This window comes from Artibeus jamaicensis, unplaced genomic scaffold (assembly GCF_021234435.1).
Source record: "Artibeus jamaicensis isolate MK-2021 breed Jamaican fruit bat unplaced genomic scaffold, CSHL_Jam_final scaffold_1964, whole genome shotgun sequence".
Taxonomy (NCBI): Eukaryota; Metazoa; Chordata; class Mammalia; order Chiroptera; family Phyllostomidae; genus Artibeus; species Artibeus jamaicensis.
In genome coordinates this window covers 20,378,580-20,404,349 of record NW_026522030.1, presented here as the reverse complement: position 1 = coordinate 20,404,349, position 25,770 = coordinate 20,378,580, and the positions used below count along the sequence as shown (strand labels likewise).

The following is a 25,770-nucleotide window of genomic DNA, read 5'->3' as shown; positions in this document are numbered from 1 at the left end:
ATGTTTTTTTCTGTCTTTTTTTGTTTGTTTGTTTGCAAAGCAGCACAGCGACATCCTGACTGTAGGGCCTGCTGGAGGTCATGACAGTAAATGTTGTTTGTACATCGGTGAAAAAACCAAACAGGGAGGTAAGTTCTTCCAGGTGGGGAAAACGGGGGCATCCGTAATAGCATCAACAACAAAAATAAAGTTAAAAATAAAATTTAAAAAACCGAAAAGGCGCCGTTTGACAGCGGTGACTCTGCATTCCTTCTTTGGAATGGGTTCTCCTGTAGCTCAGCTGATGGCAATCTTGTTTTCCCCCAGGAAGTGAGGGAACTGGTGCCAGGGATGAGGTCAGCAGCACCCGGCTTTTCCCCCGTGGGCCCTGATGGCTGACTGAGAGCCAACCGTCTCACAGACAGTGGCGTTATTGACGCCAGAGCCGGCCGCCAGGGAAACCGGGAGAGTAGGCACACTTCTGCTCTGAGTCTCTGCAATCCCATCGGTCTTCGTGGCCAGAACACCACCGAGCAAGGTGGTGTACTGCTTCCACTGAAGGGGCCGCAATTTCCTTGGGAAACACCTCAGGGACATTTTTTGCCTCTGTTCCTAACAGAGCCATGGTTTCCTTGATGGCCACTTCCTCCCATGGCTTACAGAGCTAAGGTTGGTGCCATGCATTGTAAAGTGGACCTTCAGGTTGCTTTTGGTGGGGAAAGCTCATCCACATGTTACACATGAAAGGCGCCCATGAATCTGCAGAGCACTGTGTGCTGAGCTCCTCCTGCACCGTGTGCAGTGGTGTTGCAGCCTGGTCTGCGAAGCTGGTCTGCTAACAAAGGTGCCATGCCCCGGGGACGTGGTCGCGGGTCCAAATGTACCAGAATTTCAACTTTGACAGGTTGGCTGGACTTGAACAAATGTTGAGAGGAGACTGCTCCGACCTCCATTTCAGTGTGGGTGTTCTCCAAGCATCAGGAGACTTGGACTTGATACTTTCTGCTTGGCTATTGGCTGGGGAGAGGGCCTGAAAGGATTCAGTCTCCAGGATGTTTGGCTTAGGCTCTGATACTCCAGGTCTCCCATCGCCGGGGACGATGAGCCGTTGGTCAAGCCATTACTCTCCACTGAGCTGTTTTTGCTGCTGCTCTGTCCTCGCAGAACCACAGGAGCAGAACCCACCTTCTCTGGGGCATCCAGAGGGGCATCACGGCGAACCCTGGCATGAGAGATGCTAAATGGGTGCTGGGAAGAGGCCTGGGGACCTTCAAGGAGCTGCTGGGGGGCATTCTGGGAGCCAACGTCATCTACACTGATGCTTTTGACAATGTCATTGTGACAGATGACACTCATGCTGCCATCCTCACCAACCGTCATTGGCTCGGGACCCATACAGTCACAGGGACTCTCCAGCACAGGAGTGCTGGGAGTCTGACTGCCTGTGTGCACCCGAATACGCTGCTGCAACACGACCCCATCAGGAAACTTCTTCTGGGAGACGGGGCCCAGACTCTGCGTCTCCCCGGTGTGCTGATTTGGTGAACACTGAAGTGTGTCTTCAGGTGGCCTTCGGGGGAGAGGGCTCAATCACTGGTCTCCCTGGGAACGGTCTCTCCCCAGTGCTGGGGTGGTAGTGCATTTTGAGGGAGCTTTGGCAGCTTAAGACACGGTGGCCAATAAGATGTTTGTTGGGGTTTGTGGTGGCTTTGTCCATGTTCTCCGCCAGCTGCCGCAACTTCAGGGTCTCACCCTGGCTTGCATGTCCCTCTCCCTTGGGAAGCCGCTAATCCTTGAGGGATTGCGGTTTGTCCCCACCCCAGAGAGTGTGGATCCATTCTCACTTTCTGGAGAAGGCCTGGGCAGTAGGTTGTTGACCAGTGGACCACCGATTAGGTCCTTGGGGTTAGTCCCTGAAGAGAGATTCTGGGGTGTCCCTAAATTGGGAGCTGCTGTTACCAGGACAGGTTTGCTGTCTAAAGAGAGACTTGGTTCATCAGCAGGGACAGTGCACAAGGAACACCTGCTGCCGTTTTGCATGGAACTCAGCAAACAGCTGGGGGTTGCCTTCAGCTGGAAATGTCGATAAAAGTGCACCGTAAGGTTTCCCATGGCAGTGAACCTGTGGCCACAGAGAGAGCACACAAAGAGCGTCTCTCCAGTATGGGAACCGAGGGAGACCTGCAAGGGATTCGGTCCCCAAAACCTTGCTAGAGTACTTACACTTGTGCCTGTAGGGGGCGACCTGGTCTTTGGGTTTAACATCCACCAGGACCACGTTGGGTAGCTTCCTGTTCCCTTTCCGGATTGGGTCTAACGCCACAAAGGAGGAGCACAGAGCCTGGGGCCTGAGGTATCAGAGCACCTGGGAGGCAGTTCGGAAGCACCTGTGACCCATTGGGCCCCAGGGCTCGAGGACGCCAGCCCTGGGGACACAGAGCTGGTGGTAGAAGGGATGTTTGCATGATGTAGCTAGGCTGGTTTCAAGGTGTCCAAAGAAAGACCCTGGCTTCTAGTTTTCTGGCTGAGCAAAGCCACAGCCGCAGAAAGCTGCTGGGACATGTGGCTGCCCAAGTTCAGGGCATCAGCTCCCGCCATGCTGGAGTGGAGGGCGTGGGCAGACCACATGTTCGCCTGGACTCGGATCTGCACTGTGAACTGTATCTGCTGTAGCTGCTGCTGCTGCAAACACAGGACCTGCTCCAGGCCCCACAGTTTGCTGTTGGCACTGGGGGCTGCAATTGCATCCACACTCGGCTGATTCACTCCTCACTCTGGTGCCCCCTAGTGCTTGAAGAGTGACAGGGTCGGCCACCTGGCCTTCGGGTAAATAGCCTAACCTGGGGTGTGGTGACAGGGTAGTCTGTCTTCAAGGAAAGAATAGGTTCCACCCCTGGCTTCTCCTTCACGTCCCCTGAGCGGCCACCATCCTCCCTGTGACAGTCCTTACCACTTGGACTCTGGCTGGTGGCCCAGCAGAGCCTGGAGAAGTCATTGGCCCCTCACTGTTGTTCATGATGAACACAGGTCGATATTGGTGCAATTTTTCTCATGTTCTAAGAACTCAGAGAAGCTGAGGAACTCTCCACAGCCTTTCTCACAGATGTGAGTCTCCTCCCTGCAAGGCCTCTTTACTGTGGCCCGGTCCAGTCCTGGGGTGGTTCGCTGGAGCACCTGGCCCTCCCTCCGCTGGTGCTGTGCTGCCTCTGCAAACTCCTCAGCCGGCTGTTGTGGCTGCTGCTTGCCATGATCCTCCTTGGAGTTGATGCGTTGGGATTTCGCTTGCTCGTTCCTCTACATGGTGTGAGCATCTGGCCCTGGAGAGCCGCGGTTCTTTGCCCACTCCTTACAAGGCCGGCTCTTTTTCAGAGAAGACCCCTCCTTATACTTGTGCTTTCGGTTCTTCTTGCTCCTCCTTCAAGGCCATCCCAGAGCAGCCAGGGAGCATCCATGGTGCTGGTAGCCGCCTGGATCATGTGGCGAAAGAGGGTGATCTGGCAACACCGCAGTCCATGGCACATTCTCCAAGCACTTGGTCACACTGCCTCTGCCTGCCTCCAGCCACCACAGAGGGGGACAGCGGTGTTCAGGGGGGCCTTTGGCAGGAGCTTCTTCTCCCTTCTGCTTCAGTCAGCATCTCAGATTCATTTCTGAGCTTCACACTTCATTTCATTATTGTGTGTTTTAACCTTTCATTGCTTGCTTTTATTATTATACAAACAATGCATATTTGTTAACAAAAGTCAGAAAATACAGATAAAAAGAAGAAAATAAAAATCATGCAAACCATTTTTAACTTCTTGGGGTCCTTATCTCTGTATATTTATTTTTCATTTTTACTGAAAAAAGATCTGGCTTTATGCATTCCTTTTCATTTAAATTAATTCTGAATCTTTATGTTGTACCAAATATACTTTGGGGACATCATTTCCAACAGCTACACAATATTCCAGTAGACACTGAAATGTAGCCAAACATCCCTGTTAAGGGGCATTTAGGGGTTTCTAATTTTAAAAATATTATTAAACTGAACCACATGAAACTTCAAACATTTGGCTATTCTTGACCTAAGAAATGGCAATTTTGTGTGGTTTGACGTCGTATAAATAACACCATGATAAATGTCATTAAGATTAATCTTTGCACTTTTTCAATCACTTGCTTGCATCCCTCAATATTCTTAAAAATCCATTTGCTGAGCCAAAAGGGGTGCAGGCTTTTAAGCAGAACTTCACTTTCTTATGCTGACCTCAGGCGTGTGTCCAAAGCAGACGAAGAGAAGGAAGGGGGACAAGGGTGTTGGGTGTCTTGTAAAGAGGCCTGGGCTTGGCCTCAGTCGAGGGGGCAGAAGTCCCGCTGCTTCCCTCACTGAGGTGTGACTCTGGACCAGTTACAGCTCAGAGGGGGGACTTACCCCAGAGAGCAATCAGCGGGGTTTTCGTAATGGGACACCTCGTGCTTTGTTTCTGAGATATTGGTGGTTTGGCCGAGGGCTGGGCATTCTGAACCCTGTCCAACTTCCCTCGCCCTTCGAAACTCTGCCTGGGCTTAGGATCCTCTGAGAAAACCCCCTTCTCCCGGGAAAGGTGACCCAGAGATGAAGGCTTTTGAAATGACTCACAACCGCCCCCGCGGTTTTCAACGTGTGAGAATGCGACTTGGCATTGAGGGTGGACCCGGGCCTGGCTGTGGAGGGAGAGGCTCTGACGGGTTCTGTGGCGGCAGGCCTCCCGAGCCATTGAAGCGTGCAGGCTGAGTTTTAAAAATAATTGTCCTTTTTAATGATGTAAAACATGTCATCTAGATTAAAAAATAAACACACTTTATTACTTTCCCAGTCCTTTCTTCCTCCCTCCCAGGGCCAGATGGGGATTGCTTGAATATTTCTGGCGTATTTCACATATTTAATAACGCCCTTGGAGGTTCTTCCAGATCTGATGAAAACGTGGAATTGAACTCTGCCCACAGACTGTTCACAGAAAAGAAAGCTGTTGGTGAGTGTGTGTGTGAGTGTGTGTGTGTGTGTGTGTGTGTGTGTGTGTGTTGGGGGTGGGGACGCATCCTATTTGGGAAGCAGCTGGGTCTACAAGTCAAAAGGCCTACACTTTTTATCTTGAGCAACAAAGGACGTGGGTTGTCTGCCCCCACACCCCGCTCCATGCCTTTGAGGGGCGGAGGAAAGAGAGGGAGAAAAAGAAATGACCGCAGCTAAGCAATCGAGAGCAGTTTAGGGGAGAGTCAGGCCTTCCCCCAGACGGCTTTCCACTAGCTCTCTTGAGTTGCAGCAAATCCGAGAAAATAATTAAAGCTTCCGTTTATTTATACATCTTCTCTATAGGTGGTATAGATCCAACAATTGCGGTCTCCTAATTTATGCACTCGAAACCCTCCAGGCGCCCCGGCACCTCGCAGCGGCCGAGGGCTGTCTGGGGCTGCGGCGGGGCGGCGGGAGAGAGACCGGCCCTGCGCTCCTCCGGCCCGCGGCCCGGCTCTGCGGCACTGACCCCGGCGGGCTGTCAGCCCCGGGGCTGCAGACAACGGCTGGCAGCCGGGCCGGCAGCCTCGGAGCGGGCGCACCTGGGTGATGGGCACCTCCCGAGACGCTCCGGGCCTGCGGGCCTGACAGGCGCTCGGCGGCTCCTTAATAGTCTGCGCGAGTGTTCTCCGGGAGGGAGTCCGCGGCGGTCCCCGAGGAGAGATCATCAGGCCGAGTGGTCCCCGGAGCAGGATTTATTAGCAGACAGGATGGGGAAGTTGATTAGCCTCCGCGGCTCAACGGACATCCTGTCAGACGGGCCTCTTAATCCAATCACTTACCTGTCGAGGGGGAGCCTCCTGCTGCCACCCAGCCCTGGCCTCCCCCACCGCCCCCTCGGGAACTCGAGGCTGTGGGCCCGGGCCCGTCCTGCACGGCCCGCGCTCAGCTCGGCTCGTGCCTGGGACCAGGCGCCTCATCACAAGTCTCTCCATCGCTCCCTGCCCGGCCAGCTCTCTGGCGGGCGGGCAGTGCTCTTGCTGTTAAGGCAACAACCTCCAGGTTGCTCTGCTGGACGCGCAGCCCTGGTCCTGACTTTCTCCCGTACAGGCACCTTGCTGTACAGGCACCTTGCCATATGTGTGGCTCTCTGCTCCCCACTTAGGAAAATACCAGCTTCTGGGTGTTGTCTCATTTGGTCCTTTCCGGGGGCATCCCTGCCTGTCCCTCCCCCTGGGGCCTCTGCCTTGTGCAAACCCAGCTACTCTCCCATTTTTCCGACCTACCTGCCTACGTCCCGAGCCCTTGCTCCAGTAACAGGGTCTGGCTGGAGTGCTCTCTCTCCCTACCTCCCCGAAATTGAACTGTTCTTAAGGTCTTGCTCACAGGCCTAATCTTCCCTGTGACCTCCCTCCTCCTTCCACGCCCAGGGGATCTCTCCCTTCTGTGGAAGTTGATCTGTGCTAAGGTGAGGACTCTTGCCCCCAGTTCTGCCTCCACCACTTCCTAGCTCTGTGTGTGACCTTGGCCAAATGACCTCATCTGAGATTTTCCCTGCTGTAAAACAAAGAAGATAACAGTAAATTCCTCATAGGTTTGCGTGGGACCAGATGAGAGGATGCATGCAGAGAGCCGGGCGTGATGCCTGGTGCGTGGCAGAGCTCAGTGCTCCACATTTGTCTGGTCTTGCAATGTGTGGTACGGCAGTACCTCCTTCACTATGTCAGAAGCCACCAGGACAGGGGCCAGGCCTTCACCTTCACCCTCCATTCCTGCTGTCTCTGCCCACATCCAACTCCAAGTACAAGACTCTTACAGATGAGATGGCTAAAAGTTTGTTGAGTGAATGAAGGAACTGCTTCCGCACTGCAGAGCAAGCCCAATGCACTCTCTGAGTGACCCCTAGAGGCCCCAATCCTGGTCGATCTGACCCTAGAAGAAGTAGGAAGGTGGGGGCAGGTCCCCATCTGCTTTTGTGTGGCAGGCATGGAGATGTGTGTTCTCTCCAGCTCTTGTCAAGAGTTCAGGAATTCAGACTGTATTGATCTGCTGCATCTTCAAAGCCATCAATCATCATTAAGAAACAGGACCTGAGCCCCTGGATGGGCGGCTGGTACTGGGTAATTTACAGGATTTCACACACACAGATGGTGCTAAAAGAAGTCAGCTAAGACAAGCACTGAACACTTAGCAGGCGAGGAGGGGAGAGAACTGAGGGAGCTCAGAGACCAAAGGTAACTGACCAGGAAATACATCAGGTCTCACTTCCTGGTGGAATCACAGATCTTTGTAATGAGCACCTCACTTTGGTAAAGTGGATGCTGAGGTCTCATCCAGGCCCTGCCACCTCCTACTAATGTCTGCCTCTTCTGGGTGCTCACAACCTATCTGTTTTGCCTGGGTCCGTGTTAAGGTCACTGGTCTTTTGTTTGGGCTATCTTCTTTATTTCCTTTTCAATAAGTCAGAATCACAGTCATCAGGGAAGTTTTCCCATGCCTTGGTGTTTTTCAAACATTTCTAACTGTTCCTGGATACTCTTGTGGTGACAGAAGACACCACTGGCCTGGGCTTCAGAGCATTTGGAGTCTGGTCAAACCCTGCTACTGATGAACTGTGGGATCTTGGGGTGGGGTGGGCGTGGGAGCACAGACGGGCATTTAACCTCACTGAGCTTCGGTTTCTTCATCCATCACATGGGGATGGTATTTGGCCTATCACCATGGGAGGAGAAATTTAAGGGTAAAATGAGGTAATCGATAGGAATGTGCTTTCAAATTACAGTACTATACAAAATTCGGGCAGAATTACTCTAATGTAATTTTTCTAAATACTGATTGCCTGCAATGTTGGGTGCTGGGGAAGTGGAGGTGGCCAAGGCTCAGCCGGCCCTCAGTGGGTTCAAAAGGGAGAGAAGCTGATGTGGGGACACCAGCTAAGGCACCAGGCAGGAGGAGGTCAATGCTAGGAACAGAGATGGCAATGGAACCTCCCCTTCCTCGGCCCTGGGGTTGGCAAGGCTTCGAGGAGGAAGGAGATTAGAATAGTTGGAAGAGGGTGACAGGCAGAGGGAACCGCAATGGTACAGGCCCACAGATCACAGGGTAGAGTGTGTGGTGGACACACACAGGGAAAGAGGAGGTGGGAAAAGCAGATGGAGTCAGCATGCAGGGCCCCATGGCCGATGAGCTCAGCCCACGTGGAAGGGTTGTTTGGCAGGGAAGTGACCTAGCCAGGAGCATTCAGGAACCTTGGGAAGATTGAAGGCTGCGTGTGAAGGAAGAGGCAGGGAAGAAGCTACTGCTGTACCCAGATCAGAGGCCGTAAGGCCTGAAGACCTGGAAGCTTGGGGGACCTGCCTTCTGACTCTCTGGACAGAAGATAAGAAGGAGCAAGGCAGGGGCGAGGTCACTGGGGGAGCTCCCACGGAACAGAGTAGAAGAAACGCTTCTACTGTCTACATCCAAACGGGGAGCAGTCTATTGGCAGAGAGGCTTGTGTGTCTATACCCCGATTCCAAGGTAACATTTCCAAATGCCTGCATGCCTGGAAAGAGGACTTTTCATCACACGAATGTCTCTGTCCTCTCCCATCGAGCCAGGACACAAGGAAGAACTTGTATGCTGAGGACCATCAGCAGAGCCTAGAGGGCGGGTTGGAAGTCAGGTCTGGCTCATCCACTTCCCAGCTATGGAACCACAGACAGGGGGTGTAACTTCAGCATCTCTATTTGTAAAATGGGGGTAATAATAACAATAACCAAAAATATGTTAAGTACTTGCATGGGTCGGGCACTGCACAATTCTCACCGAGGCTGGGAGGTGGGGAGGGGACTGTTTGTCCCGGCCCCTCCTTTTCTGAGCCTCCTTCTGCCCAGACTGTGGAGACCTCCGTGGTTAGGCCAAGGGGAGGCCGGATGTAGGACCAATGAGGAGAATATATTTGCTCAGGTAAAAATCCCTTTCTTGTGGAAACTCCACAAGTTTCCAAGATGACTGTGGCTTTGAACCCATTCCAGAGCCCCAGTAGTAGCCTTCCCGGAGATATTCTGGCTGCACTTGAACGCCACTGGAGGGAGGGAGCTCATCCTTCCACTGACATTCCTTTGTATCCTAAAGCATCTCTGACTATTAAAAAAAGGAATTTCTTAAGCCAAGTGGGCACTGGTTCTTTTCATCTAAACTAAGCACTGGTTCTTTTAAGGGCTCTACTGCTCCTCAAACTTCCTGCTTCTTTGGTACCTCATTGCCAAGGGCCTTGAGTTTCAGGCCAAGGAGTTTGGTCTTTATTCTGCATGGAGAGGGAGCTGGGGGAGGCCCCTGGGCAGGAGGTCTACGAACAGGCAGAGCTCTGCTCAGGAAGGTGACTGCTGGCTGTGCTGAAGCTGGGGCCCTCGAGGCGGGGCGGCCTGACTCCTGTCTCTCTGATCTCGTTAATGGACTTGAGATAACCAGTGGTAACCATTTCTCTTCCCAGACAAACAGGTCCAAGACCAATGACCTTGGGTATGGACCGAGAGGAGGCACGTGTCAAAGTTCATTCTTCAGGTCATCCCAAGTCTGGGCACCATGGAAACCAGTACTTCCCAAATCCTGTTGGCCCTCAGAGTCTTCTTTCTGCAGAACCAAAGACTGCAGGCAGATGCAGGAACCTGGGGTCATGGGTGAGGGAAGTCTCCAGCTCCCCTCTGGGCCCGAGGCAGCTGGAGGGCTGTAGCAGGTGGCCATAGTCAGCTCCCCACACTGAGATCAGGGCTTCATTCGCCCCGGGATCCCTTCTGACCTTTGTGTTCTCCAAAAAAAAGTCAAGGTGATGACAAGACACATCTATCGCATCTCAGCCATCATTGCAGTTGAAAGATGGGCCCGGAGCAGGTGGACCGCTTCAATTATGATGGATGAGGACGGTGACAGCTCTCGGGAGAGCGCGGGAACCTGGCAAGTGCTCACTCAGCTATGACTCCTCTGGTAGCAATTTGACAAGATCAGAGCACTTTACAGAAGTGGAAAGTTTGGGAACCTCGGGGTTTGCTTGGCTCAGGGACTCTGTCTGAAGAAGCCCTCTGCCAGCAATGCCAGGTGGGAAGCTGTCCTGGGAGGCCCCATGTGGGGGGCTCTGTCTCACAGGGCCTCCTGGCCCAGGCCTGGGACTTGCCTGCTTCAGTGTCCTCCAGCTGATTGCCAGGGGACACCACCATGGGGACAGTCACCACCCCATGGCCAACCGGGTGTCTCCTCTGAGACAGGCCCAGTGCAGGGCGCTGGGAGGTAACGGTGGACAAGAGAGTCACACCCCGCCGGTGTCAACCCTGCTGCATCCTTCTGTGAAGCCTCTGAGTGAGGAGAGGGCCTGGGACCAGACAGCCCCTTGGTGGCTGGCTGCGAAGCCCCTCTTTGAGCTTTGGTTGTATCAGCTGTTTTGAGGCAAATGGCTGGAGGTTAAGTGAGGTAACCTACGAGGAGCGCCCAACTTGTCACAGCTGTCCTATCAGTGCTGGTTTTTCTCCTGCGCCAATTCTGTTGTCCTTTGGTGCATTTCTTTATTCCTTCAGCAAACGTGGTGGGGCACTTCCCCTGTGCCAGGCACCGGGGAAGTTAGTTGGCCCCCAGAAGTTAGTTGTGGTCCAGTAGATGAGAGGTTCACAGCTTTATCCACTCAGAGAATGAGGATGCAGTTGGCCCAGGCAGTCTCTTGGTCTCACTGCCCCTCGGTGGTTGCTGGGTGGAGGTGTCTGCCTTGCAGGGTGATGGTTACCTCAGCCTGGCCACAGTGCTCCTGGATCCCTGTGCCTTCCAGGCATCGGTGGGCTTCTCTGCATCAGTCCTGCTCTAAAGCCAGGATTCAGGGGGTTCCTCACTCCAGAGGGACATTGTCCTAGAGCTGGAGGGACCACCCCAATGCGGGGAGCTCAGCTCAGAGGTGCTTCAGTTCCTCAATTTCTTATTAAGTAGCTGCTGTCCCACTGGGGGTGGGGGTGTGGGAGAGGCTGATGGGACTCAGGCCCTGCCCTGTAGGGTGTCTGGGCTGGCCAAGTGAGAGCACAGCAGCAGGCACTGAATACCATGCACGAGCTGGTAGGGAGGCCCACTGAGGCTCTGGGTGAACTCTGAGGAGTCCATTCTGACAAGGTGATCAGGAAAGGCTTCCAAGAAGGGGCATTTTCTCTGGATTCAGGAGGATGATCCCAGGAAGCTCCGAACTGGATTGGACGAAGCCTTCTGAGCATGCCTCACGCCCTGGGCCTCAGTGCTCCAGTCTGCACAGTGGCAGGGCTGTCTCGGGTGGTGTCAAGGCCCTTCTGGCTGAGACACTGGCAGGTTCGGGCCACCACTTTCCCCTCAGAGCCAACACCCAGGGGAGCTGGCCCGTATCTTCCTCAGTAACTGAAGTTCTTATTTGGGATTTCCCTGTGTACTCCCAACATATTGCCCCCTGGGGGTATTAGCCACAGTCCTTCTGTCTTGCTCTATGAGGTGCTCCACACAGTTATGCCCACACAGATATTGCATAACTACCTTTATGTGCTTTAATAAGCTATTGTCATTTTGGTTGGACAAGAGAAGATTTTGGTGATGATGACAAGAACACTAAGATCACTCTCTAGCTGTGTGTCTTTGGGAAAGTCACACCCTCTCTGGGCCTTAATTTGCTTCTCAGTAAAATGGGGGCATCAGTCCCACCTGGTCTCCACCTTGGGATTGTATAAAGTGCGAACTCCAGGAAACAGGTGATGGGGGAGGAGACCTGGTGTGGGCACAGAGTGGAGAGAGGTGAAGCTCGTGGCCAGAGGGGCTTTGCCTGCTCTTTCAGCTTTTCGTTGGCAGGAGGCAGCTGTGACAACCTGAGACACACTGTCAGTGGTGGTGGTGGGGGTTTCAGCCTCTCCCTCCCTGGCCTGTAGGGCCAGATGTGGACAAGGCCAGCTTCCACCTCAGGCAGAAGGACCTCTATTCCATGCATGAAGGCTCCAGCCTGCAAAGGGGGCTCAGCTGGGACAAGCATTGCCCGTCGCAGGCCAGAGCCACCCTTGAGCTCAGAGGAGCCCACAGAATCAAGCCCACAGGCTTACTTGGGCTCTCGCCTCCTTCCTCTCTGCTCACCTGATCTCTGCCTGATATAACAGTTCTCTCAGGGCAAACAGAGCAGATCCAGTCCAGGCGCTGCAGGCCAGGCTTGTGGGCTGAGAGGATGCTGGCCGTCCCTCCCTCACGCCCATCCTGTCAACACCAGGTCTTCTAGTCTACGAGCCAAACCATCTCGAATATGTCTAAGACTAAGAGGGATTTATGAAGTGCCTTTCAACTTGTCAGGTTCAAGTTTCATGAGTTGGGAAAAGAGGATGGGCTTTGGGGGCCAGCTGGCCTGCATCTGACCCCTGGCTTTGCCACTTTCTCACTGGGTGACTTAGGGCAAATCATTTGATCTTCCTGGGTCTCAGTTTCTTTGCCTGCAAAGCGGGGATTATAATAGTGTCTACTTCACAGGGTGGTTGTGAGGAAAAATGAAATAGCGTTTGTGATGTTGGAAGAGCCTTTATGGGGTTTATGGCCAGTAGGGCTTTCCTTTCCTCTGGGAAGGACTCCCCACTGCTCTCAAGGTACAGGGCTCAGGGCCCTGAACCCTTTTATCCAGAGCAGGTGGCCCAGTATGGCTAATCAGAGTCCGTCCTTGGGAATTTAGACGCTAGCAGGGGAAAGAAGGCCCCTCCCTTCTCTGTCGTAAAGATATAAGATGTAAACTTGCAGTTGCTGGCAGGTATGGTTATGGCCTTGGGGGACAGCTGACTCATCAGAAAAACTGACCTGGAGAGAAGCAGAGAGGTGGAGAGAGAGAGCCCTGCTTGCCCTTGAACCCTTAGTCCAGCATCATCCTCGTCCTTCCTGTGTTTCTGCGGTTTGAGTGAATGCCCATAACATTTACCTTTCAGATTATGTTGGCTGGTGGGAGCTGGGTTTCTGACCCTTGGAACCAAAGGATTCCAGTTTGTGTAAATACTTAGTACAGTTCCTGACTCTCTAGCCCTCAGAATGAACTCAGCTCAGGCTCTATGCAGCTTGACATTGGTGTTGAATTTCCGTCTCCATTAACCTTTCTGGCCACCTTGTCACGAGGTCTTGTGCATCCTCCCTGCCACCCAGCCCAGATGCCAGTGCCGCCTGTGCGAGACTCGAGGCTAATGGGTGCTTGAAGCCGGAGCCTGTCCAGTGATGAAGGCGGCCGCGCCGGCCCACGTAAAGCAGCACCATGGACAGCGACAGCCCAGGGAGCAAACGCCTGCCACAGGACACAGGCACAGTCAAGCTGCCGACATCCTTTGCCCATGTCGGGGCTTGATAATGAACAAGTAATTTATGTCCAGGAGTCAGTGGAGCCTGTCGCAGGCTGGGGCTGAAATGTTTCTATGAGGGATTCCTATGAAGGTCATTGGCCTGTTCTTGTCGCTGCTAAGGGTTGACTGCAAATGGCGTTCTCTTAGAGGCGGCCCCTTGTTCCCCTGGCGTTTGCAGGAAGAGAGGCATACGTTTGAGCAGCTGGGTGGGGACAAGCACTGGGCTTCTTCCCAGCCATGCCCTGGAGTCTGCAGAGCCTGCCCTCAGGTGGCTCACGGATGAGGACAGGGTTTTGGGGTGGATTGGTGTTCGAATGGCCGTGCAGGATTCGTGAGTGGGGAAGGTAGGGTTGGGCATCCCTCTCTGGGGACAAAAAATGGCTCCCAAGACCTCTGTGTGAATTAATTTGACTCAGAAGCCACATATGATAGAAATAGTGTTCTGGAGACAAAGTAACAGAGTATCTCTTTTAAGTGGCACAAAAAGGGAAGAGATAAAGGAGAAGGTGCCAGGCCAGGGAGCAGGGGAACCACTCAAACGCTTCCTATGGGCCTTAGTTTCCCTGCCTGTTAGTGGACTAGAGAGCCCACGCCATTCTGGGATGTAGGCCGAGCATGTTTTACCAGTTCCATTTCACAGATGAGGAAACTGAGGCTCAGCGGTTCAGTCATGCAGCTTCTATTCCAGAGCTGGGCATTTGGACAACCCAGCGTCTCACATTGTCTGGATTTTCCTGCTGTTCATAGAAATTAGGGGACAAGCAGTCTCATGGGGTCTTCCCCTGCAGAGGCCCAGAGGTCCCCTCCGCCCCTCCATCGTTTCAGAAGAAGGGTTCCTTGGGAAGTTGTCAGGCAGACTTCTGTTGGAGGTGGGGAAAAAGCAACCCTGGAAGACAGGTCTGTCCCCCAGGGGAGGTTTGGCTGCCTGTGTGGGAGCTGCCTCAGCTCAGCTGCTGCAGGATCCATGGGGGCCTGCCAGTGGGATCACCCGCCCTTCCCTGCACCACACGGTCCCTTGTCGGTAGCCCCCTTTCAGCTCCATTCCCCCTCTCCACACTGGGCGCTGGGGTTTCTCTCCTGAAACAAGATTAATTCACCCTGGGCCAAGTGCCACCATTTTCTCTTCCCGCCCCAGGAGATGACTACATTTAACACGACTTGAAGGTCCTATGAGGGGGGTGAAAAATAAAGAATGGAGCAGGAACCTTGCTACTAGAGAGAGAACATGCCAGCCCAAGCCAACGAGTCCTGCTTGCCGCCCACCTCAGGGCTGTGAGCTAAGCCTGACCAGTGATGAAGTGGGCACTGGCGCCTGAGTGACCATATCACAGGAGCTGGCCAAGGTCCGCTGGGCAGAGGGATGATGAAACCTCAGATGAGGTTTCATGGATGAGGCGTGTGACTCAGGGAGTGGAGGGGACTGGGAGCCAGCCGTAGGGCCCTTGCACAGTCCTTTTCTGCTGCGTCTCTGCCCACCCAGCTCTGCATGGCAGGTGTAGAGGGGGCTGCCCAGGGCTTTGCGGCCTCCGGTCGGATGCTGCCTGAGCAGGGCCGGGGAGCCGGTGTGCCCCTGAAGAGCACACCGCAGTGCCAGCGAGTCCACGCTCTCGGTGTGAGACAGCTGTCCTCTCATCACAGGGGGACGGTGATCCAGGCAGGGGAAGTGGTGCAGGCAAAGGCCTGCAGGTGGGAAAGTGAGTGCGTGCTTGGGAAAAAGTAGGAGTCCTGCTGTGGACAGGTCGGTGGGTGCAGAGGTCAGAGAAAGAGGGGCTGGACGCTGGGCAAAGAGAGAGATGCCCTGCGTCTCCAGTTCTTGCCTGGCTCTGAAAACTCTCTAGATGGGCATGACCCAGCTGCCAGGAGGACAGGTGTCAGAAAAGACACAGGACACCCCCTCTGAACTTGAATTTCAGGCAAAAGGGAATCATTATTTTAGTGTGTGTCCCAAATAAGCATGGGACACACTTATACTAAAGAAATGACTCATTATTTCTCTGTAAATCAGACTTAACTGGGATACCTGTGTTTGTATTTGCTAAATCGGGCAACCCTGTAGGTAAAGGATGTGGTAATGCCGCCGCGTCAGAGGCCTCATTACCATTTTTTGGGCCATTGCTTCATGAGCAAAGACAGATCGGAGTGTGGGAATCCCCAGTGCACCAAAGTGCAGATAAACATGACGAACGGTAATGGCTCCAGCGGAGCCAACGGGAGCATTTCCACGAGCAGGTGAGCGATGGGCGTGCTGGCAATGAGCGTCTGGGCCCGAAGCTCAGGCCTCACCTGCCGGCCTGGAAGGCCAGGCTCACAAGGGCGCCTGCTGAAGGAGGTAAGCTCAGTCTGGAGAAACGAGGCTGGAAGTGGTGACTGCCTTCCCAGGCGAGACCACGTGAAATCCGTCCTGCTGCCTGCCCTGGCTGGTGTGGCTCATTGGATTGAGTGCCAGCCTGTGAACTAAAGGGTCGCTGGTTCAATTCCCAGTCAGGGCACACACCTGGTTTGCAGGCCAAGACCCCAGCAGTGGGTGTGCGAGAGGCAACCACACATTGCTGTTTCTCTCCCTCTCTTTCTCCCACCCTTCCCCTGTGTTTAAAAAGAAATAAATAAAATCTTTTTTTTAAAGTTCATTCTGCTATTAAGAGAGTTTTACCAATATTATATGACAGGCTGGTGTGGGGGGCTGGTCTGGAGCCCAGCTTCTATTTGGAACCCTGTTTCTGTCGTGATTGGAGCTCCGTGGTCATTGACTGGAAGGAAGGACAGAGGCGTCAGAAACATAGCTCCTTCAGCCCTGGCCGCGGTGGTCTCTGGGGTATGGGGGCGTGGGGAGGGGACGGAGAGACATGGGGCAGGCATGTTAATGGAACTCGGGAGTTATAAAGAAGGCAAGCTCCCCCTCATGCCTTCTTTCCAGCTGACAGGCCCTCGGGGGAGGAGGTACTGTTTGCTACGTACCCACTAGGAGCTTTAGGAACAACATTACCTCAGATAATTCTACAACACTTATCTGGCATGATCCCATTTTATAGACGTAGAAATTGAGGATCAGAGAGGTAAAATGACCTGCCTAAGGTCACTTTATGACCTTAATTCAAAAACAAGCAAAGCCAGGACTTGACCTGTGTCTGTATAGCTCCAGAATCTTGGTTCATTTTTCTGGGCCACGTTGGACACCACTCCCCGGGAGCTCCTGCCCCGGGCTCCAGGACCTGGTTTTGAGGTTCCACATTCCTGACTCCATGAGCTGCACCCAGTTCCTGATCCAGACAGCCCCGGCATGGCCTGACCGGTCACTTATTATCCACCAAGGCGCTTGCTCTGTAGCTGCCAGACCTGGGGGCTATCACCATTTTCCCAGGAGGGTCTCAGCGTTACTTCCCCCCAAAGCCTTCCTGCACCACTTTCACCCCTGAGCTACTTAGTCTTTGGGCTCTTGGTTTTCACCTGTTCACGAATCTCCTGGAATTATTGGTGATGCAGGTGGAAAGCTCCTGGGGTGAGGGGTCAGTTCTCTTTTCCTCCCTGGTGCTGCAAATGTGTCCATGGAAGGGAAAGAGACAGAAGCTAAAGCAGTCCAGGCAAGGAGAGCCTGTGACAATACGTCCGTCACTTGCATAAATGCTGATCAGTCCAGACTGAGCCCATCTGCCTGGATTAACATCTGATGCCTCAAGAGAGGTATGGTGTATTAGTTAAGGTGATGCTAGTTGCTGTCACAAACCTCTATTATATATATAATGGAGGTTTATATATATAAACCCGTCACATGATATATATATCATGGCTCAAACACAACAAGTGTATATGTCACTCCTGTAAAGGACCAGGCAGATGTTCTGGTAGGTGTAGGGCTGCCAGAAAAGATGTAGGACATCTAGTTAAATCTGAATGTCAGATGAAGATTGGTTTTTTTGTGTAAATAGGTCCCAAGTGATAACTACCTGCCCGGCGATTGCAATAGGCCCAGAGCTGATTCGGAAAGGCAACTGGGGTTGCCAGTTTTTACCTAATATATTACACTAAAAAACTACTCATTGGCTATTTGAAATTCACATTTAATCCTGTTTTAGTTTTTGCTAATTCTGGCAACTCTAGATAGGTGGGTGGTCCTCTTTCCATACTGGTTTAGGGACCCAGGCTTTATCACCTTCTGCATGGGCCACCTTCAACCTCTGGTTTCCAAGGTCATGATGATCATTCCCATCAAACTGATGAAAAGGGAATGAGCGCATGGGAGGTTTTTATGGACCAGAGCTGTTAACTAGAGCAGAGGGCTCTGCTTTTATTCCACTGGCCAGAACCAGGGACATGGCCACACCCAAATGCAGGGAAGACTGGGAAATGTAGTCCACCTAGCTCAGTGTTCAGGTGAAGTGGAAAGAGGTTTTATGAACAGCTGGCCATTCTCTACCATTAAAAAAAAAGGCTTTTCATAAAAGGCATGATGCAGTTTTCTAGGTGGCCTTTTTAAGGCTGCAGTTCACGTCAGCTAACATGCGCTCCGGGAGGGGAGCCTGTGCTTGTGTTTGCTACTGGCAGTCCTTTCTTCCGCTTCCCTTGCAAAGAACAAACAGACCGTGTTTTCTTCTATGTTGAGAAAAGGTGTTTCTAGACAAAGGGCTGGTAATGGATTGTCAAGTTTTCTGCTTTAAACAAGCAGCAGGAGAGTCAGAACTTTGAATCTTGGCATTCGACTGACCAGGACAGATTCTGGTATAGCCTGGTGCCACCTACGGGCTGTAGGACCTTGGACGAGTTACTTACACTCTCTGAGCTGCAGTTACCTTAGCTGTGAAATGGGGCTAATGGCATTCACCTAAAGGGTCTCTGTGAGGACACAGCCCGACTCAACACTCGGCGTGTAACTGGAGCTCGGGCTTCTTTCTCCGCATCTGTCCTCTCTATGTCTGCACCGGGGACCCAGCTGGATCCTGGGCTGGGGCTCTCTGGGGGGCTGATGGGAGGGTCTTCCAGGAACCTGTCTGTGGCTTGGAGGGGCCACAAACTCAGGTTGGCAACCAGCCTGGAGTCATCAGCAAGGAGGAGTGTTTGTCTGAGAACGTTTCTGCTGGTCCAAGTTGATCACAAACTCATGTCTGGGGCCTGCAGGGAGGGGCTGCGATGGGTAAACAAGGCAGGGCCCGCCCTGATCAAACCTCTGCGGATCGCTGGGGCACAAGCCTCCCTGTCACACCGAAGTGAGGGAGAGACACCCCCACAGGGACGGAGGCTGGCTGTGGGCCACCTGGAGCTGTGGGATGTCCACAATGGAGATGATGCTGCTTGCTGGAGGGTGGCCTATGGGTGGCCCTGAGGCAGTGGGGGGGAGTTCTCCCGTCACTTGGCAGGAGCTGAAGAAGGGCAAGCAGAAGTGGTGTCTGGTAGGACTTGCTGGGAAAAATACACAAGTTCTCCAGAACTAACTAGGGAGGTGCTGGCAGCCCTTTGAAATTCAGAATTATCAGGTGGAGGGGGCACAATGAAAGTGAAACATTGGTTAGAAATAGTGATGCAACCCCACTTTAAACCCAGAGTCGGTGGGACTGGGGTAACCCAGCTTAAGTTGTTTGCTCCAAAAAACAGCCCCCCCCAACTAAATTTGATTGTTTTTTTGCCTGGTGTGTCCCCCTGACGCCCACTCCTCAGTTGATTTACCTTCCCCTTGTGGGGTGGGGGTGCGGGTCTGTGCCTTTCCGTAGAAAATGGTTTGCTATCCTGGAGGCTCAACCTCTCTGTTCTTGCCCTGCCTGCGTTCCACACCCTCTGATTATGGAAAGATCGTCTGCTGGTCCCCGAATCATTAATTCTGGTTGTGTAGCTCTAGCTTGGCAGAGGGTTTTCTGCTCTGAAAAACTCTGATTATAAATAGTTCAATAATACATGTTCTCCTGAGTTTAAGACTCAGGCTTATGGAATTGGGAATCTGGATGTGAAGCAAGTTAAAGTTGATGCCATAAAGACAGTAAAATAATTAATCACTTTGCTCTGTCTAATAGACTCAAGGGCACAGGAATAGCTGTGTGGCCAGGGTGAGTCCTCAAGAGTGGCACTTGCTGTCACAGGAATCTTGGCAGACACTGGGGGGAAGGGCTCCAGAAATCAGCATCAAGGGACAGGGGATGGGGCTTCCCCAGGGTGCGCCCCCAAAGCCCACTGAGGCCCTGCTTGTACAGGTGTCAGACATCTGTCACCCTCTGCTCGCCCCCCCGCCCTGCTGCCAGTGGTTTCCTGTCCATCCTCACTCACACGCCGCCCGGTCCAGCCTCCCAGGTGACCCGCCCGCCATGCAGTGCTCCGATGAGAATGATCCCTCTGCAGCCCACAAAGGACTGGCACATCCACCCCCTGTTTCATTCTCACAACGCTCCGTGAATCAGGCAGAGCAGTCGTCCTTCCTCTCTCTACTCGTCCTAAGGGAATCCAGAGGCTCGGCTGGGTTCTGGGGGAAATGGTCCGTTTCAAGTGCTTCTTTCTCAAAGTCACACAGCTAGTTGGTGCAGCCAGGTCCTGCATTCCCACCTGGGCGACTCCTCAGCCTGGACTCTCTCTGTTGGCTCTGCCTCCCCGGCTCCCTGAGGGACCAGGAGCAGGGTGGGAGAAGGTGCCGGGTTGCGGGGGAGGTGTGGGCGTTCACTTGAGGGAGGCTGCCCTGAGCGCAGAGACCAGCGGCGAGCCGGGAGAGCTACCATCATGTGCTGCTTTGTAATGGGCCAGGCACTATTCTCGCCACTTTCACACGTTATTCCATTCATTCTTCAAATCATCCTCTGAAGTAGCTATTATTGTCCCATTTATAAATAAAGACACCAAGGTACAGAGAGAATAGGAAACTCATTGCAAGGTCACACAGTTAATAAGTGGTAGAGATGGGATTTGAACCTTTGTTCTTTTTTTTTTTAAAAGTTATTTTTAAGTACAGTGTCTATTTTTTTTCCCCTCTTACCCCTTTTTCGTTTTTTTTCTAACCACTGGGCCCTGTGGGGCTCCTTGGGAGACTGTGAGCAACCTGGAGGCAGAGCCGTTCTATTACTTGACTTAATGCCTTGGTGTTGAGCTCAGGGTCTAGTGCAAAGGGTGGAGGGGGGGTCGTGAGTTGTTTGTTGAAGGACTAGAAGGCCCAGCCAGGTCTGGTCAGCTCCTACTGGCTTCATTCATGGATCCCTATCACAAGCGCTCCCTCAGGCCCTGACCTAGCACCGGGGGTGCAGCGGTGGGCCAGCCAGTCTCTGCCGCTGGGGAGGTGGGGGGCGGGGGTGGGAGGGATGGTGCAGATGATAACAAAGGACCTACTCTGACTTGGTGAGTGTCGAGTGAATTGGGGAGGAGCAAGGTTTTTACTGGGTGGCCTGATTTTCCTCTTCATGGAACCGATAAGGAAAGGGAGTTGTAGACAAAGCCACACTCGCCAAGTCGAGCTGAAGGGCAACGTATGGGCGGAGACTGACTTTACCTCTAATCCTTTCTGGAAATACGTGAACTTGCCACGTGACCCGGCGCAAGCCACTTTCAGGACAGCTTGGCAGTCAGGGGAGGACAAAAAGGACAGGGACTGTGAGATGGGCCCTCCGTCCAGGTGTCCCCCACACCCCAGTACATTTCATATGTCCTGTCTGAGGCCAGTTTTCCCTTCCTATCACAATCCTGCCACCCCGTTGTCCCAGCTGGTTTCTTCTCCTGTCCTGGGTGCCTGTGAGACAGAACTCAAATTCCTGGGTGCCCCTGTTCCCTTGCTGTAAGCTCCCAGCCTCTGGCTTTGCCGTTCTGGTTTCCGGGAGGCATTTGTCTGCCAGAAATCTGGCCACCTGAACCCATCATTGGAACAGATCCACAGCACATGAAAAGCATCTGGGCCAGGTGGCCAGCTTGGACAGGAGACTGAACTGAGGACGATGCTTCAGAGGGTGGAGACCGCGAGAACAGGGACTGGCCAGTTTCTACGCATCACGACAGTTTCAGCACCTGGCCTGGAAAGGAGCAGGTGTTCAATAAATATGTGCGGTATGGGTGATGCTCTTACCACGTTTCCTTAAATCTCAGGTACCATCCCCTGTAAGAAACTTTGCCGATTCATAACTTTTCAGGAAAGACAACAGGTAGACATGACATTAAACATGCACCAGCTGTAAGATGCATCCTGATCATTGGAATGGTAAACTGTGAACACACAGCATGAGCATTTGAGAGTCAAGAACTCAGGTGAAAACAATCACACAGGTGATTCCAGGGACCGGACAGTTTGCAAACTGACTCTTGTGGCCAATCCAGCCGTGAAGGGCCCATTGTTTCCCCTTCTCCACCCGGTGCTGCTCTCCTGCAGCTCATCCCGGGCCGACGGACTCCTCAAGCCCCGTCCTTGTCTCCTCCCTTTTGCCCCAGAAAGCAGTCAGGGCCCCGTCGGCAGCCCCGCACGGAGGAGCTCCCTGTGCTGTTTTGCCAGGACTTTGTAAATGACCAGTTCCACAACAAATTTTCTTTGAAGTTTATAGGAATAATGGAAGTGACATAAAACTGTGAAGTTGGATCCAAATGAAAGGACAAATGTAGTTGGCCAAAATGAACAATTACAGGAAACAAAGGGAAAATAACGATTAAAGATCTTTCATTACAGCCAGCTAATTATCATGAGTTCTGGACTTAACTGTTCAGGCATAGAATTAAAAACCTTAATTATATTGTCACCTTTGTCTCTCAGCTCCCATTGCCACAAATGAATCCATTTACTGTAAGTGCTGCTGATGAGCAGAAATTGATGGTCGTCCCAGCGAGGTGGGAGAGGGGGCCCTGGAGTGGGGGGGGGGCACCAGGCAGTGCTCCCCGGTCCGCACAGCTGGGCGGCATCTTCATTCCAGGACATTATAAATTAGAAACACTTTTAATGAGACAAATACAGGTTTGATGGATTTTATGATTTCTTCTCCCCTTCAAACCCCTAACAATGCCCCTCCTCTTTCTCCTTCTCCACGAAGGCTGGCCTCTCGTTAAGTGATGGCGTTAATGGTCTTTGGAGACAGGCCGAGAGTGCGAGGACGAGGGGGACTTCCTGGTGAGGGCAGCGCAGGCTCTTCTCTCTGAAGGAAGACAGTTCCTGGCCGTTGTTCCAAATGGGAGCCTTTTAAAGCCCAGCACAATGAGTGGAAATGCGAGATTACTTTGAGAGAGAGGGAAATTGGAAAAGAAAGCTGCAGGATGGTTGGGGAGATAAAATCCTCAAAACTAGCCAGCTGCTCTGTTTGAGAGGCCAGTCAGTTCAGCGGGAGAAGCCAGGTGTGGCTATTGGAGGTGGTCGAGTCGTCCGTTCCCCAACTTGCCCTCCAGGTGGGGCGGGGTGGGGTGCGGCTCGGGGCAAGGAGCCCCAGGTGGACACTGTTTGCAGGCACGAACTTAGGAGCCAGACTGCCTGGTCTTGAATCCAGGCTCCATCTCTTTCTGTGTGACTTGGGCCAATTCCTTAACCTCTCTGTGCCTGATATCCTCATCCGTGAGGTAGAGCCATTGACAATGCCTAGCCCATGGGGTTGTCATGAGGATCAATAGAGTTAATATGCATGAAGACAGAACAATGTTGACATACCATAAGAACTATGGACGTGTCAAATATACCCAGTGAGAAATAGCCCTGAATTCAAATGCTGTCTTTCACTCAATGGCAGTGTGACCTTTAACATGGTGCTTAACCTCTCTGAGCTTCACTTTATTTTCTTTTCTATGAAATGAGACGAACCACCACACACACTGCAGAGTTTTGCACTGGGGAGCCGAGGTGAAAATGGGAGTGTACAGATGCTGTGCGCTATCACTGTGTCGGCTCCAGCTGTACCGTGAGCCGGCTTGGGCTCCAGTGCTGCGGGGAGAAAAGGCAGGTGCACAGTCGTGGAGCAACTTAACTTGAAATAAGGTGACAGCTATCTGCTGGCACACTCAGGGGCTGTGGGCACCTTCGTTCGAGGTGTGCCGGGGCTCAGGCGCCGCGGCCGTCCAGTCTCCTCCTGCATATCTGGAGATGGAGTTCAGGCACCCTTGGCGTCCGCACTCCTATCTCCTATCTTTGGGAGAGTCTGGAGCCTGTGTTGCCATGGTGACATGTAAGGAGTTAATGGGATGGAACTCCTCACAGGGCTGGTGGTGGGATGCGAGAAGCCGCTGCACTGTGCTAAGATGCCCAAAACAAAAGGGTGAGCATGTCCGCTGCACAGGGTCATGGCCAAACCCAGCTCATGCAGCCTTCTGGCCCTGCTGCTCAGAGGGCAGGAATGAGATGTGATCTCTCCATAGCTGTCTGCCTCTCTCCCTCAGGACAGAGGCGAGAACAGGGAGCTGCCGCACAGGCTGGGCAGAGAGGGGAAGGGGGGTGCTAACCAGAGCCAGGAAACAAGGGGCAAGAAAGAAAAATGCCCACCCCGAGTGTGTGGAAGTGCCTCCCTCTACCCCCCCCATTCTTCAAGTGAGTATGTAGGCAGATGGGTCCCATGGGTGGCCGGGGGCTTTAATATCCCTTATCACATTTGTTTCTCCAAAAGCCCTGGCAGGAACCAAAGCACGGTTTGTTATACCCGTTTTACTGATGAGCAAGCTGAGACTCAGTGAGGTGGTGAGCCTTCCCCAGGTTCAGAGACAGACATGGGGTCAGGCTGGGATCAGGCCCTCTGTCTTTCTTCCTTGGAACTGTGCGAACTGGCAAGACTTTGGAGCGGGGGGGGGGGGGGGGCAGGTGACTCCCGCGCTGCCCCCACCCTGGGCCTTCCTGTGTTTCTGGACAGAGCCCCAGGGTCCTCATTCCGCCCTGAAATGAAGTCTCTGACAACCCGCTGACAGCAGCAGCTTGCAGCTGCCCCATCAGCGGGTCCAGACACACCCCCTGAGTAGAACTGACGGGGGCAGCTCCCCGGTGAACTCCCTGTGTGATCTGGGGTCGGCTTCCTGCCTCTGAGCCTTAGCTTCCTCATCTGCAAAATGGGGACAAATACGACTTACCTCCCATTTCACAGGTTGGCTGTGGAGGTCAAAACACTTAGTGGGTTGTGAAGAGGCAGGAGCTGGGAGGGAGGCAGAGGTGGAGCGGGACCGGGAGCCACCTTGTCTCCCGAGGACCCTGCCCTGCCAACCCCAGGACCCTCCCCCATCCAGCTCCCCCCTCCTTTGCCCTGCACCTTACTGTTTTCCAAACTTTCCCAAGACTCTTCCTCCTGCTTGGGTCTCAGTTCGAATGGTTTTTCCGTATACAAGTCTCCCTTCCGCGTCCCCAGCCTGTGGCGCCACATCCCTCCGTGGATTCTTTCCTGCCCGACCTCCCCAGGCACTGCTCCTCCTCCGTGTCCCACTGCAGAGCCATCAGACAAGGTAATGGGGACACCGTGCAGCTCCACTTTACGTATTTCTAGCCCCTCTCCTTGGCTTAGCTTCTGAAGAACCAGGGAGTGTTTTCCAGAAGCCGATGGATATGGGCCGTACCTCTGTCCCCACTGTATAGATGTGGAGACTGAGGCTCAGATTAGGCGAGTGTTTCCCTCAGGTGCTTCACTCAGGAGCCCTCTGCGGGCTGGAGTCAGGGGTCTCCACCTCCGGCTGCTGGTGTGGTGCAGCGGGGTCTCCCCCTTATGCATGCGGGCCCCACTCTTGAGACCAGGTGAGTGGGTGGGAGCGTACCTGTGTGAATCAGGTTCATTTTGCGGCAGATGAGAAACGTAACTTCAGCTGTTAAGAGGAAAGGAATTTATGACAGAGAAGTAGGCGCTCACAGTATGGACGGAAGGATGGGAAGATCAGACCCTCGGCCTGGAGAGAAACGACACTGCAGAACCAGCCTGCCAGAGGAGCCCCACCTCCGCCACAGCCGGGACTCGGGGGCACATGGCCTCGGCTGCCAGCTAGCTAGACCTGCAGCAGGAAGGCAGTGAGGCCCGGGCTCTGCTTTTTGACCCATGGGGACTCCTACAGATACCGCTGCATAAGCTGAAGGTGCAGAAGCAGCGGAAGTACAGCCCCTGCCTCTCCTTCACCTGCCACATGCTCTTACATAAGCACATCTGATTGGCTGCCCTAAGTCATTCTGGACCCTTAGCTGCAAGGGCACCTGGGAAATGTCACTCTGGGCCTTCTTGCTTCTACAGCACAGGAAGGCTGACTGGAAGGGAGGGTGGAAAGGATGTCGAGCGCCAAACCACCACATCCGCCATGTAGCCATGAAACCTTAAGGCCAAGAGTCCAGGACTGAACTGGACCAGGGGCCTTGTTTAACCAGGGAGAACGTGCCCTTGGCCAAGGCTCCTGCGGTAACCCTGTTTTAAGAGAAGGAACACTGTATTTAGAGTCCAGCTTCCTGAACTCAATCACTGACTGGCAGGTGGTCTTGGACAGCTCCGTCACGTATGCACAAGTACACACACCCTCAGGCCCCTTTTACTAGGGCTTCAGTGAAGGGCTGGTAGGAAGAAACTCTATAGCTTAATTTGGGGCTGACCTTGTATATTTCAGTACTGAAGATCTTGGTCT

General features: G+C 53.2%; 1 pseudogene; it reads right to left on the bottom strand.

Moving 5' to 3' along the window:
* Positions 1-336: 336 nt before the first annotated feature.
* Positions 337-3,279, bottom strand: LOC119048773 (sal-like protein 4; annotated as a pseudogene).
* Positions 3,280-25,770: the final 22,491 nt, after the last annotated feature.